Raw genomic sequence first — 10,910 nt, 5'->3', positions numbered from 1 at the left:
CCCCGAAACATTGTGTCCGATAGAGATTCCAGGTTCCTCTCACAATTCTGGAAATCGCTACAATCGGCGTTGGGGACACAACTAAAACTGAGCACAGCCTTTCACCCCACGACAGACAGCCAAACCGAGAGAACCATCCAAACCCTCGAGGACATGCTAAGAGCCTGCACGCTAGACTTCCGAGGGACATGGGAAGAACACCTAGACCTCATCGAGTTCTCATACAACAACAGCTACCACGCGAGCATTCGCATGGCACCCTACGAAGCACTGTATGGTCAGAAATGTAGAACCCCCTTATGTTGGGAAGATATGGTCAACCCGGTAACACTGGGCCCCCAATACCTACAAGACACCATAGCTAAGGTCAAACACATCCAGGAAAGGATGAGGGCCGCCCAAGACCGCCAGAAGTCTTTTGCCGACCTGAAGAGGAAACAAGCCGAATTCAACCTCGGGGACAAGATCTGGCTAAGGATCTTGCCCACACGAGGAGTAATGAGGTTCGGAAGAAAAGGAAAACTCAGCCCCCGATTTATCGGTCCTTATGAAATCGTAGAGAGAATCGGGAACTTGGCCTATCGCCTCGCCTTACCCATCGAACTAGAACGAGTACACAACATGTTCCACGTATCTCAACTAAAGAAATACATACACGATCCAAGCCACGTACTCCGACACGAGACCGTAGACCTCGACGAGTCACTAGTATACGAAGAGAAACCCGTAAGAATCCTGGACACCAAGACAAGAAGTACCCGGAACCGAGTCAAAGAAATGGTGAAAGTCCTCTGGACCAACCACAGGACCAAGGAAGCAACATGGGAACTTAAGGACACAATGAAGGAGCGGTATCCCGAGCTGTTCACTCCAGGTAACTAAAAGAAAACCTTTCACCAAGGGCCAAGCTTCGGGGACGAAGCTTCCTGTTAAGGGGGGGGGGGGGGGGGGAGAGAGTGTAACACCCCGTGTTACGAGTCCTAAAACCAATTAATTAATTAATTAATAGCCCAATAGAAAGAATGAATTATAATGATTAATTAGGGAAAAAGGCCCACCATAGTCCATGGGCCCTTATATATAAACCCAACCCCTAAACCTAACCCTTAGTTCCAAAAGGAATAGAATTAGCAAGCCTATAATATTAGTCCCTAATTAGGACTCCTAAATATATAAATAGGGGACTTAGGAGGCACCTAGAACTTCCCACAGCAATAACGCCCCACCACCCCAAAAGAGCTCCAAGAATCCCCTTAGGAGAAATCAAGAAAGCAAAGGAAGCTTAAAGAAAGATCCTTCATAGCCAAGGAATTAATTAAGGCTAAGAGGTAACCCATGTCTCAACAAAACCTATTTTCATAGCTATGATTCCCCCTTAGGGTTTCCCCCATATTATTGTGAATGGCGAGATCTGTTGATTATTATTGATGCTTGACGTGATGATCCCATGAGGGATCTTGATAATCTTGATATTGGGAGATTCTTGATAATTATGGTGTTCTGGATGATTATATGGAATTCTTGATAATTATGTGTTGTTCTTGATAATTGTGTGATGTTCTTGATGCTTATGTGTTATCCTTACCGAATCTTGCAATTAGAAGGCGAATCGTATTCTTGTTGACATAAAGTGATTAGAACCCTAGGTTGTATCGTATGATATTATTCTTGGTGTATCGGGTGGGGAAATCGCATGTTTGGGTGTCGATTATGTTTAGAAAAGCATGATAGGTTATGTGCCGTACGTTTCTCGTATTTGATCCGTTAATTGTCTACGTGTTAATCGTTAATTGCGTTGCAAAGTGTCTAAGCATGGTTTCGGGTTCCACAACGGTTCCCGGGGCGCAATTGATGAAAAAGAGTCAGTGGGGGGTAGGTGGGGGGTAGGGGACCCGCCACCTACCCGGTGCCGAGAATCACCGCCTGGCAGCGGGTGGCCAGCGGGCGGGCAGCTGCCCGCCGGCGACCCGCTGCCCGGAATAGTAAAACCGGCGGGCAGCCGGCGGGTGGCCCCCCCACCCACCGGCTACCCGCTGGAAATTTCCCCAACTTGGGACCCCGGCTTCCCCGTTTGATGTTCCCCGTTCCCCGTGGTGTCCCAACGGACTCCGTTTATCGTGCCTATGTCTAGTTTGATGTTTCGGGTACCGTTCGTAGGTTTATGAGTCTATTATATTGCATGCTAGTTGAATTGGTATCCCGTTGACCTAGGTGGAAGAAGTATGAACCCCTTAGGACTATTCTTAGTAAGTGATGGATCACGCATAGGTTTTGTTATACGTTTTCTCCCCCTTCCTAATGTGTAATGTGGGTTGCATGTGCTTGCTATGTGTTATATGTGTGTTACCCCAATTCGGTTGCGATCGGATTGGTTATCCTGAGCTGCGGTTCAGAAGCTGGCTGCGGTCAGATTGATACTCTTGGGCTGCGGTCCACCGTTTGGTTGCGATCAAACGTTTCTATACGAGCTGCGGTTCGTCCTTTTTCCTGGCTGCGGTCAGATGACATTCTCTTGGGCTGCGGTCCACTGTTTGGTTGCGATCAAAAACTATGATGAGCTGCGGTTCATTGGTCGGTTGCGATCGACCCCTCCGTGTTGCGATACGGGGCAGGGTGCTGCGGGGCCGTGTCAGAGCTATATGCGCTGACCCTCATGTATGGGCATGCGATTGGTCCTGTGGCGCCAACAAAGTGTGTTATGTGTTGTGACATGGACGAGTTGTGATTATGAGTGTCTTGGGGGATGTGACTATGGGATTTATATTGGGGATTGTTCATGTTGGGTTATGATCATTGTTTATGCTTGCCTTATCTGCCTTATCCGTTGTGAACTGCATATGCTCGTTATAACTGTTGCTTGTGTCTGGCCTTATCTGTCGAGTCATTCCCGGTTTTAAAGCTAGAGTTCGTAGGATATATCTTCATGCTCAAAATGGTTTTCGTATATCTATATATATCTCTATATGTATTGTATTTCAACGCGTTGGAGTTGGTTACCAGCATCTCTCGCTGAACAGATATATTTGGCTTTCAGGCACAGAAGATTAAGTCACTGGAGTGCGCTAGAACTTAGAAGTAGATAGTTTCCCTTTTTGTCCTGCGTGCCACAGTTACGTATTTACGCTTTGAGGATATTAGTTAGTTAGCCTGTGCACTTGGGTTCTCTAGCCCAGGTGTGGCATAGCACCCCGAACGCTTGTATTCATCTTGGGATTTAATAAGATTCTACCTTTATTATAAGTTTTTAAATGTCTTGAAAATCTGGGGTGTTACATCTGATTTAGAAGAGGAACCCATGGCTCAAAATCGGACCTTAAAAGAGCTTGGAGCTCCAAATTTGGATCAGCAACCTTTATGCATCACTTTTCCCGCTCTAGATGCTAATGTACAATTCGAACTGAAATCTGGATTAATTCATCTTTTGCCTTCTTTTCATGGACTTGCAGGTGAAGATCCTCACAAACACTTAAAGGAATTCCATGTGGTGTGTTCGAGTATGAAACCCACTGGGGTTACTGAGGAACAAATCAAGTTGAGAGCCTTTCCCTTTTTGTTGAAAGATTCAGCGAAGGATTGGCAATACTATCTACCTTCTGGGAGCATCACCACATGGAACAACTTGAAGACGATGTTCCTTGAAAAATATTTCCCAGCTTCAAGGGCGGCCAACATTAGAAAGGAAATATGTGGTATACGGCAAAACAATGGAGAGTCATTGTATGAATATTGGGAGCGTTTCAAAAAGTTATGTGCAAGCTGCCCACACCATCAAATCAGTGATCAATTACTCATTCAATACTTTTATGAAGGACTTTTTCTGACTGATAGGAGCATGATTGATGCCGCGAGCGGTGGTGCTTTAGTTGACAAGACACCGGACGCTGCGAGAACTCTAATTGCAAACATGGCTGCAAATTCTCAACAATTTGGCAATAGGCTTGTCCAATCGTCTAAGCAAGTGAATGAGGTAAATATTTCTGCTCTTGAGCAACAAATTACTAGTTTAACTACTCTTGTTCGTCAATTAGCTGTCGGCAATGTGCAATCTGTAAAAGCATGTGGAATTTGCTCGGTAGTTGGGCACCAAACTGATGCCTGCCCAACTCTTCAAGAAGAACCTACTGAACAAGTTAACATGGCTGGAGGTTTTCCTGGGCAACCTGAAGGTAAGTATGATCCATTTTCTAACAAATATAATCCTGGATGGAGGGATCACCCAAACCTTAGCTGTGGGAACTCACAAGGAAACCAGTTTGTTCAGAATCGTCCCAATTTTCAGCAGTATAGACAACCATTTCCTTCCAAACAACAACCAGTCCAAAGCTCTAGCTCAGGTATGAATTTAGAAGAAATTGTTAAATCCCTTGCTACTAACACTTTACAGTTTCAGCAGGAAACACAACAATTTCAACAAGAAACAAGAGCTAGTATTCAAGAAACGAAGGCTACTATTCAGAACTTGGAAAGGCAGATGGGTCAACTAGCGACTACGGTAAGTCGGTTGGAATCACAGAGTTCTGGCAAACTACCCTTGCAAACGGTGGTTAATCCAAGAGAAAATGCAAGTGCAATTGTGTTGAGAAGTGGTAAGGAAATTAAAGGGCCTGCGGTTGCTACCCCATCAGTGAACCAAGAAAAAGAGGGAACTAACAACAATGAAAAATCTCAAGGTAAGTCTCCCAACCTTTCTGATTATGAACCAGTTCCCCCATTCCCTCAAGCTTTGTCAGAATCTATAAAAGTAACGAAAGATGAAGAGTTATATGAAACTTTCAAAAATTGTGAAGTGAATATTCCGCTACTTGATGCAATAAAACAAGTTCCTAGATATGCTAAGTTCTTAAAGGAGTTGTGTACAACAAAAAGGAAACAAAGGTCATCAAAGGGTGAGAAAGTGCTAATGGGCAAGAATGTTTCTGCTGTGATTCAAAGCAAGCTTCCTGAAAAATGTAAGGATCCAGGTATGTTTACTATTCCTTGTATGATAGGCGATACTAAACTTGAGAAAGCCATGTTAGACTTAGGAGCATCTATTAATGTTATGCCATATTCTGTGTATGCATCTTTAAAACTTGGACCTTTGAATAAAACTAGTGTAGTTATCCAATTGGCCGATAGGTCTAATGCATATCCTAGGGGTGTAATTGATGATGTATTGTTGCAAGTTAATAATTTAATCTTCCCTACTGATTTCTATGTGCTAGATATGGAAAATAATGATCATTCTGCACCTATTCTGTTAGGAAGACCATTTTTAAAAACTGCAAAAACAAAAATTGATATTCATAGTGGCACACTTACTATGGAATTTGATGGTACTGTTGTTACGTTCAATATTTATAATGCTATGAAATACCCTGGAGGTGATTGTGTTGCTTGTTCTATTGATATTATTGATTCATTGGTTGAAGAAGTTTTTGAATTTAATGGTGAAGATAAATTGGAAGTTGTTATTTGTGAACACCTTGAAAATGATGAATTTGCTATGAGTGACAATTTACGAGAAGTTATTGCATCATTGAATCATTGTCCTAAAGTGCGCCAAAAAAGTAATGTTTCTTATATGGCTTTACCTGCTTCTAGTGAAAAATTGTTACCATCTGTTGTGCAAGCACCGATCCCCGCATTGAAACCCCTTCCTGAATACCTCAAATATGCTTTCTTAGGAGAAAATAAAACATTGCCAATCATAATTTCAACTAAACTGTCTGCAATAGAAGAGGAAAAACTTGTCCAAGTGCTAAAAGAACATAAAACTGCCATTGGGTGGACAATTGCAGACATCAAAGGGATAAGTCCATCCACTTGCATGCACCGAATCCTTCTAGATGAAGGAGCAGAACCATCTCGTCAACCACAAAGAAGGCTAAACCCTCCCATGATGGAAGTAGTCAAGGAAGAGGTCATTAAACTCCTTGGGGCTGGGATAATCTATCCAATTTCAGACAGCAAATGGGTTAGCCCAACTCAAGTGGTTCCTAAGAAAACAGGGATTACGGTTGTCAAAAACCAAAATGATGAACTGGTCCCCACTCGTATTCAAAATGGGTGGCGAGTTTGTATAGATGATAAGAAGTTGAATGCTGTTACAAGAAAAGATCACTTCCCCTTACCGTTTATTGACCAAATGTTAGAAAGGTTAGCTGGTCGCTCTTATTTTTGTTTCCTTGATGGTTATTCAGGTTATTTCCAGATTGTAATTGCTCCGGAAGACCAGGAAAAAACGACTTTTACATGTCCCTTTGGCACTTTTGCATATCGACGCATGCCGTTTGGCCTCTGTAATGCCCCGGGTACCTTTCAAAGGTGTATGGTTAGTATATTTTCTGATTATGTAGGGCATATGATTGAAGTTTTCATGGATGATTTTACAGTTTATGGTGACTCTTTTGATACCTGCTTACATAACCTTTCGCTTATTTTGAAAAGATGTATAGAGAGTAATCTTGTGTTAAATTCTGAAAAATGTCATTTTATGGTTGAACAAGGTAATGTCTTAGGGCATGTTATTTCGTCTAGTGGGATTGAGGTTGATAAAGCCAAGGTTGATATTATTGAATCTCTGCCGTATCCCACTAAGGTGCGGGAAGTCCGCTCTTTTCTTGGACATGCAGGTTTTTATCGAAGGTTTATCAAAGACTTCTCGAAAATAGCCCTACCTTTAAGCAAACTGTTGTAGAAAGAGACATCCTTTGAGTTTGACAAAGAGTGTAAAGGAGCATTTGACGAATTGAAAGAGTTGTTGACATCTGCGCCGATCATTCAGCCACCTAACTGGGACTACCCATTTGAGATTATGTGTGATGCAAGTGATCACGCAGTTGGGGCTGTGTTGGGCCAAAAGATCGGGAAATCTTCCCACGTTATTTATTATGCTTCTAGGACTTTAAATGATGCTCAGAAAAACTATTCTACTACAGAGAAAGAACTTTTAGCCATTGTTTTTGCTTTAGAACAATTTAGGTCTTATTTGCTGGGCACAAAAGTTATAGTTTATTCTGACTATGCAGCTCTTCGCTACTTGATGCAAAAGCAGGAAGCCAAACCACGATTAATAAGATGGATACTCCTCTTAAGTGAGTTTGATGTGGAGATCAAAGATAAGAAGGGGTCAGAAAATCTTGTGGCCGATCATTTGAGTCGGTTGGTACACATTAAACCTGAACCTCCACTGCGAGAAGCATTCCCTGATGAACACCTATTAGCTGCAACTGTGATTTTACCTTGGTATGCTAACATAGTCAACTTTTTGGTTGCTAACAAATTTCCTTTTGATTCCTCTAAGGCACAGAAAGATAAAATCAGGAGTAATGCCAAGTACTATGTATGGGATGAACCGTACCTTTGGAAACATTGTGCTGACCAAGTGGTAAGGCGGTGTGTACCTGATGATGAAATTGTTTCAATCCTTACCTTTTGTCATTCTTATGCTTGTGGAGGCCACTTTGGTGTTAAGAGAACAGCAAGGAAGGTGTTGGAGTCTGGGTTTTATTGGCCAACTTTGTTTAAAGATTCATACTCATTTTGCAAGTGTTGTGATGCTTGTCAAAAGTCAGGTAATTTATCCCGAAGAAATGAAATGCCACAAACTCCGGTCCTATTTTGTGACGTCTTTGATGTTTGGGGCATTGATTTTATGGGCCCATTTCCTGTGTCTTTTGGTTTTGTCTATATTTTACTTGCGGTTGATTATGTTTCGAAGTGGGTGGAAGCTAAAGCCACCAGGACTGATGACTCTAAAGCTGTTGCAGATTTTATCAAAACTAACATCTTTTCCAGATTTGGCATTCCGAGGGCTATAATAAGTGATCAGGGTACTCACTTTTGTAATCGCATCATCGAAGCTTTGCTTAAAAAGTATCATGTCACCCATAAGGTGTCAACTGCCTACCACCCGCAGACTAACGGGCAAGCAGAGGTATCCAACCGAGAGGTAAAGTCAATCCTTGAGAAAACAGTCAACCCAAACAGAAAGGATTGGAGTTTGCGATTAGATGATGCATTGTGGGCGTACAGAACCGCATACAAAACACCTATTGGTATGTCCCCTTATCGCATTGTATTTGGGAAAGCTTGTCACCTCCCCGTTGAGTTGGAACACAAAGCTTATTGGGCTGTCAAGAGCTTTAACATGAACATTGATGAAAGTGGCCTACACCGGAAGTTGCAACTTTCTGAGTTGGAGGAGATTCGCAATGAAGCCTACGAGAATTCAAGAATCTACAAAGAAAAGACAAAAGCATTTCATGACAAGATGCTTTTGAGAAAGGAATTTTCAATTGGACAAAAGGTCCTACTCTTCCAGTCACGTCTTTGGCTATTCCCAGGTAAGTTACGTTCTCGATGGGTTGGTCCATTTATTATCACTAATATTTTTCCTCATGGTGCGATAGAGATTCAAAGTTTACAGACTTCTAAGATATTCAAGGTGAATGGCCATCGGCTTAAACCCTACCATGAAGGGGCTCAAGTTGATTATATTGCCGACATACTTCTTGAAGATCCCAGCTACTTTGAATAATATGCACAACTAGAAGGGGAGTTTGTTCTATTCTCTATTTTAATCGTTATTTAATCGTTATTTTTCATTTAATAATCCTTTTCTGCATGTTTTTATTCAACATTGGGGACAATGTTGGTAATAAGTGTGGGGGAGGAGATTTAGTTTTAGTTTTATTATTTGTTTGCTTATGTCACGATTTTTGTCAAAATTTTCCAAAATTTTCACAAATATTTTCTTAGTATTTTATGCTAAATAAGTATTATTTTGAAAAATGATCATATTTTCCTTTCTTGGAATTCATGACATGATTGAATAAATAGTTTGGCAAGTTGTGATTAGTTTGTTAGCATTTCCCGTTTGATATGTAATGGCTATATTAAGTAAGCAATAAACCTGTGAGTGTTTTGAGCCATTGACTGACACTTCGGTCTTATTTTCTTTCTATTATGCGATTTCTTCCATAATTTTGTTTCTCTAGAACTTGCCTTGATTCTCTTTTAAAGCTAATTAGACCATGCATGATTCAAGTGTGATTAAGGCCATTATTTGATCTTGAACCTCACTAGCCAAATAACCGGTTTGTCCTATGATTTATTTCCCCTTGTTAACCACTTTGAGCTTTATGGCCATTCTTTTCTTTATTTTGAACCACATTACAAGCCTTTTATATCTAAAAATAATGCCTTCACCCAGCTGAATAACTGGTGGAGCAAATTATGGATTATTCTTGTAATCTACGTGAGTTTGTGAAGGATAAGTGTGGGGGAGATCACCTACTCTTATTAATTTGTTTTGAGAGTGAGGCGGGTTGTACCTTTATTGCCAATTTGTCGTTGGTCTTCTAAGAGAAAATGAAAGCAGTTCATCATTTAAAAAAAAAAAAAAAGAAGGTATGGAAAATTGAAAAAAAAATGAAATGGAAAAATGGAGAATATATGTTTGAAAAAGAAAAATATTGCTGAAAATTTAAGAGAAAATGAAAAAGAATCAGCAATTGATTTTGAGTTGAAGTTACTTCTAAATAAATGAAGTAAGGGGAAATTCTGGTAATACTGAGGAAGCATTCTGTACCTCAATGGGAAATGCTTTGAATGAAAAATTGAGGGTGTTGGATTAATTGTATTTATTTTGCTCCTCTAGTTTGAAAACTTTTACTTAAGCTACGTTCCAAAAATGTTCCCTACCTTAACCCTAGCCCCATTACAACCTGTGAAAAGTCCTTATGATTTGTGTCATGCATGTCTCTTGTAGTGGTAATTGAGAAGATATGCAAGCCTATGGTAGAACAATTTTATAGGAATGAACTTGAGCGAAATCTATACCCATCAAACACTTGAGTGATGAGTGATATTCCTGTGAGGGCTTACTTATTTAGCTCTATCAATTTTCAGACAGGGGTGCTAACGTATTAATTGTATGGTGCTTCAGATTGTTGTTCATGATATATTATGAGTTTTGCGAATTTAATTTTAATTTACTTCGCAAATAATATTTTTGCTTGGGGACAAGCAAATGTTTTAGTGTGGGGGAATTTGATAGGCATATTTTATACTTATATTTTACGTACATCTTTATAATATTTTTGCATTACATATTTAATATTATTTAATAATTAGTTCTTTTTAGAGTTTAATAACTAATGAGCTAAATATATTACTAGATATATGTATAATATATATATATATATATATATATATATATATATATATATATTATATATATATATATATAGAATACATATGCTACGTACTGTACTAGTATATATATATATATTATCTAATAGTTTTAACTATTATTATATATATATATATATATATATATATATATATATATATATGTTTGGTCCATTGTTAATCGCTTAGCACAAAAAGACAAAACAAACTTTAAACAATACATCTATGTTTCTTATTTCCTTCATCTTTTCATGCAGTAGACACGTACGGAGCGGAACTTCGCTATTCAGACTACAAGCAACAATTCCGGAAGACCATGTCCAGCAGCGAGAAAAATTAGCAAAATTGGATGGTTGAAATTCATTTGGCCTATTTTTAGAATGCTATAAATAGTAGGAGTTTCCTTTTGTAAATCGTTCATTCTTAGTTCATTCTTCCCTCTATAGTATTCGTTGAAGTTGTTATCAATGTCCATTTGTGGCTAATTTCTAGTTGGTTTAGTGAATTGAAGCCCCGGAGTTCATAACGCTGTAAGGTTATTTATTTAATTTTATTATATATATGTTTTTATGCATTTTGAGTATTAAATATTCTTCTAAGTTATTTGAATAATTGTATCATTTAATTGCTAGGGAGGCCTACTAGTTATTTATTTGATATAATTATTTGCTATATTAGATAATGTTGTGTTACAAATTATTCTAATATTCAGTAGCAACTGAGGTTAATTATTG

The 10,910-nt window shown here is 39.4% G+C and overlaps 1 pseudogene; it reads left to right on the top strand.

Moving 5' to 3' along the window:
• Positions 1-5,302: 5,302 nt before the first annotated feature.
• Positions 5,303-8,521, top strand: LOC109188556 (annotated as a pseudogene).
• The last annotated feature ends 2,389 nt before the right edge of the window (positions 8,522-10,910 follow it).

The sequence above is a fragment of the Ipomoea nil genome, unplaced genomic scaffold (genome assembly GCF_001879475.1).
Source record: "Ipomoea nil cultivar Tokyo-kokei standard unplaced genomic scaffold, Asagao_1.1 scaffold1436, whole genome shotgun sequence".
NCBI lineage: Eukaryota > Viridiplantae > Streptophyta > Magnoliopsida > Solanales > Convolvulaceae > Ipomoea > Ipomoea nil.
The sequence above is the reverse complement of the archived record's forward strand: the minus strand, read 5'-3'. Positions and strand labels throughout refer to the sequence as shown.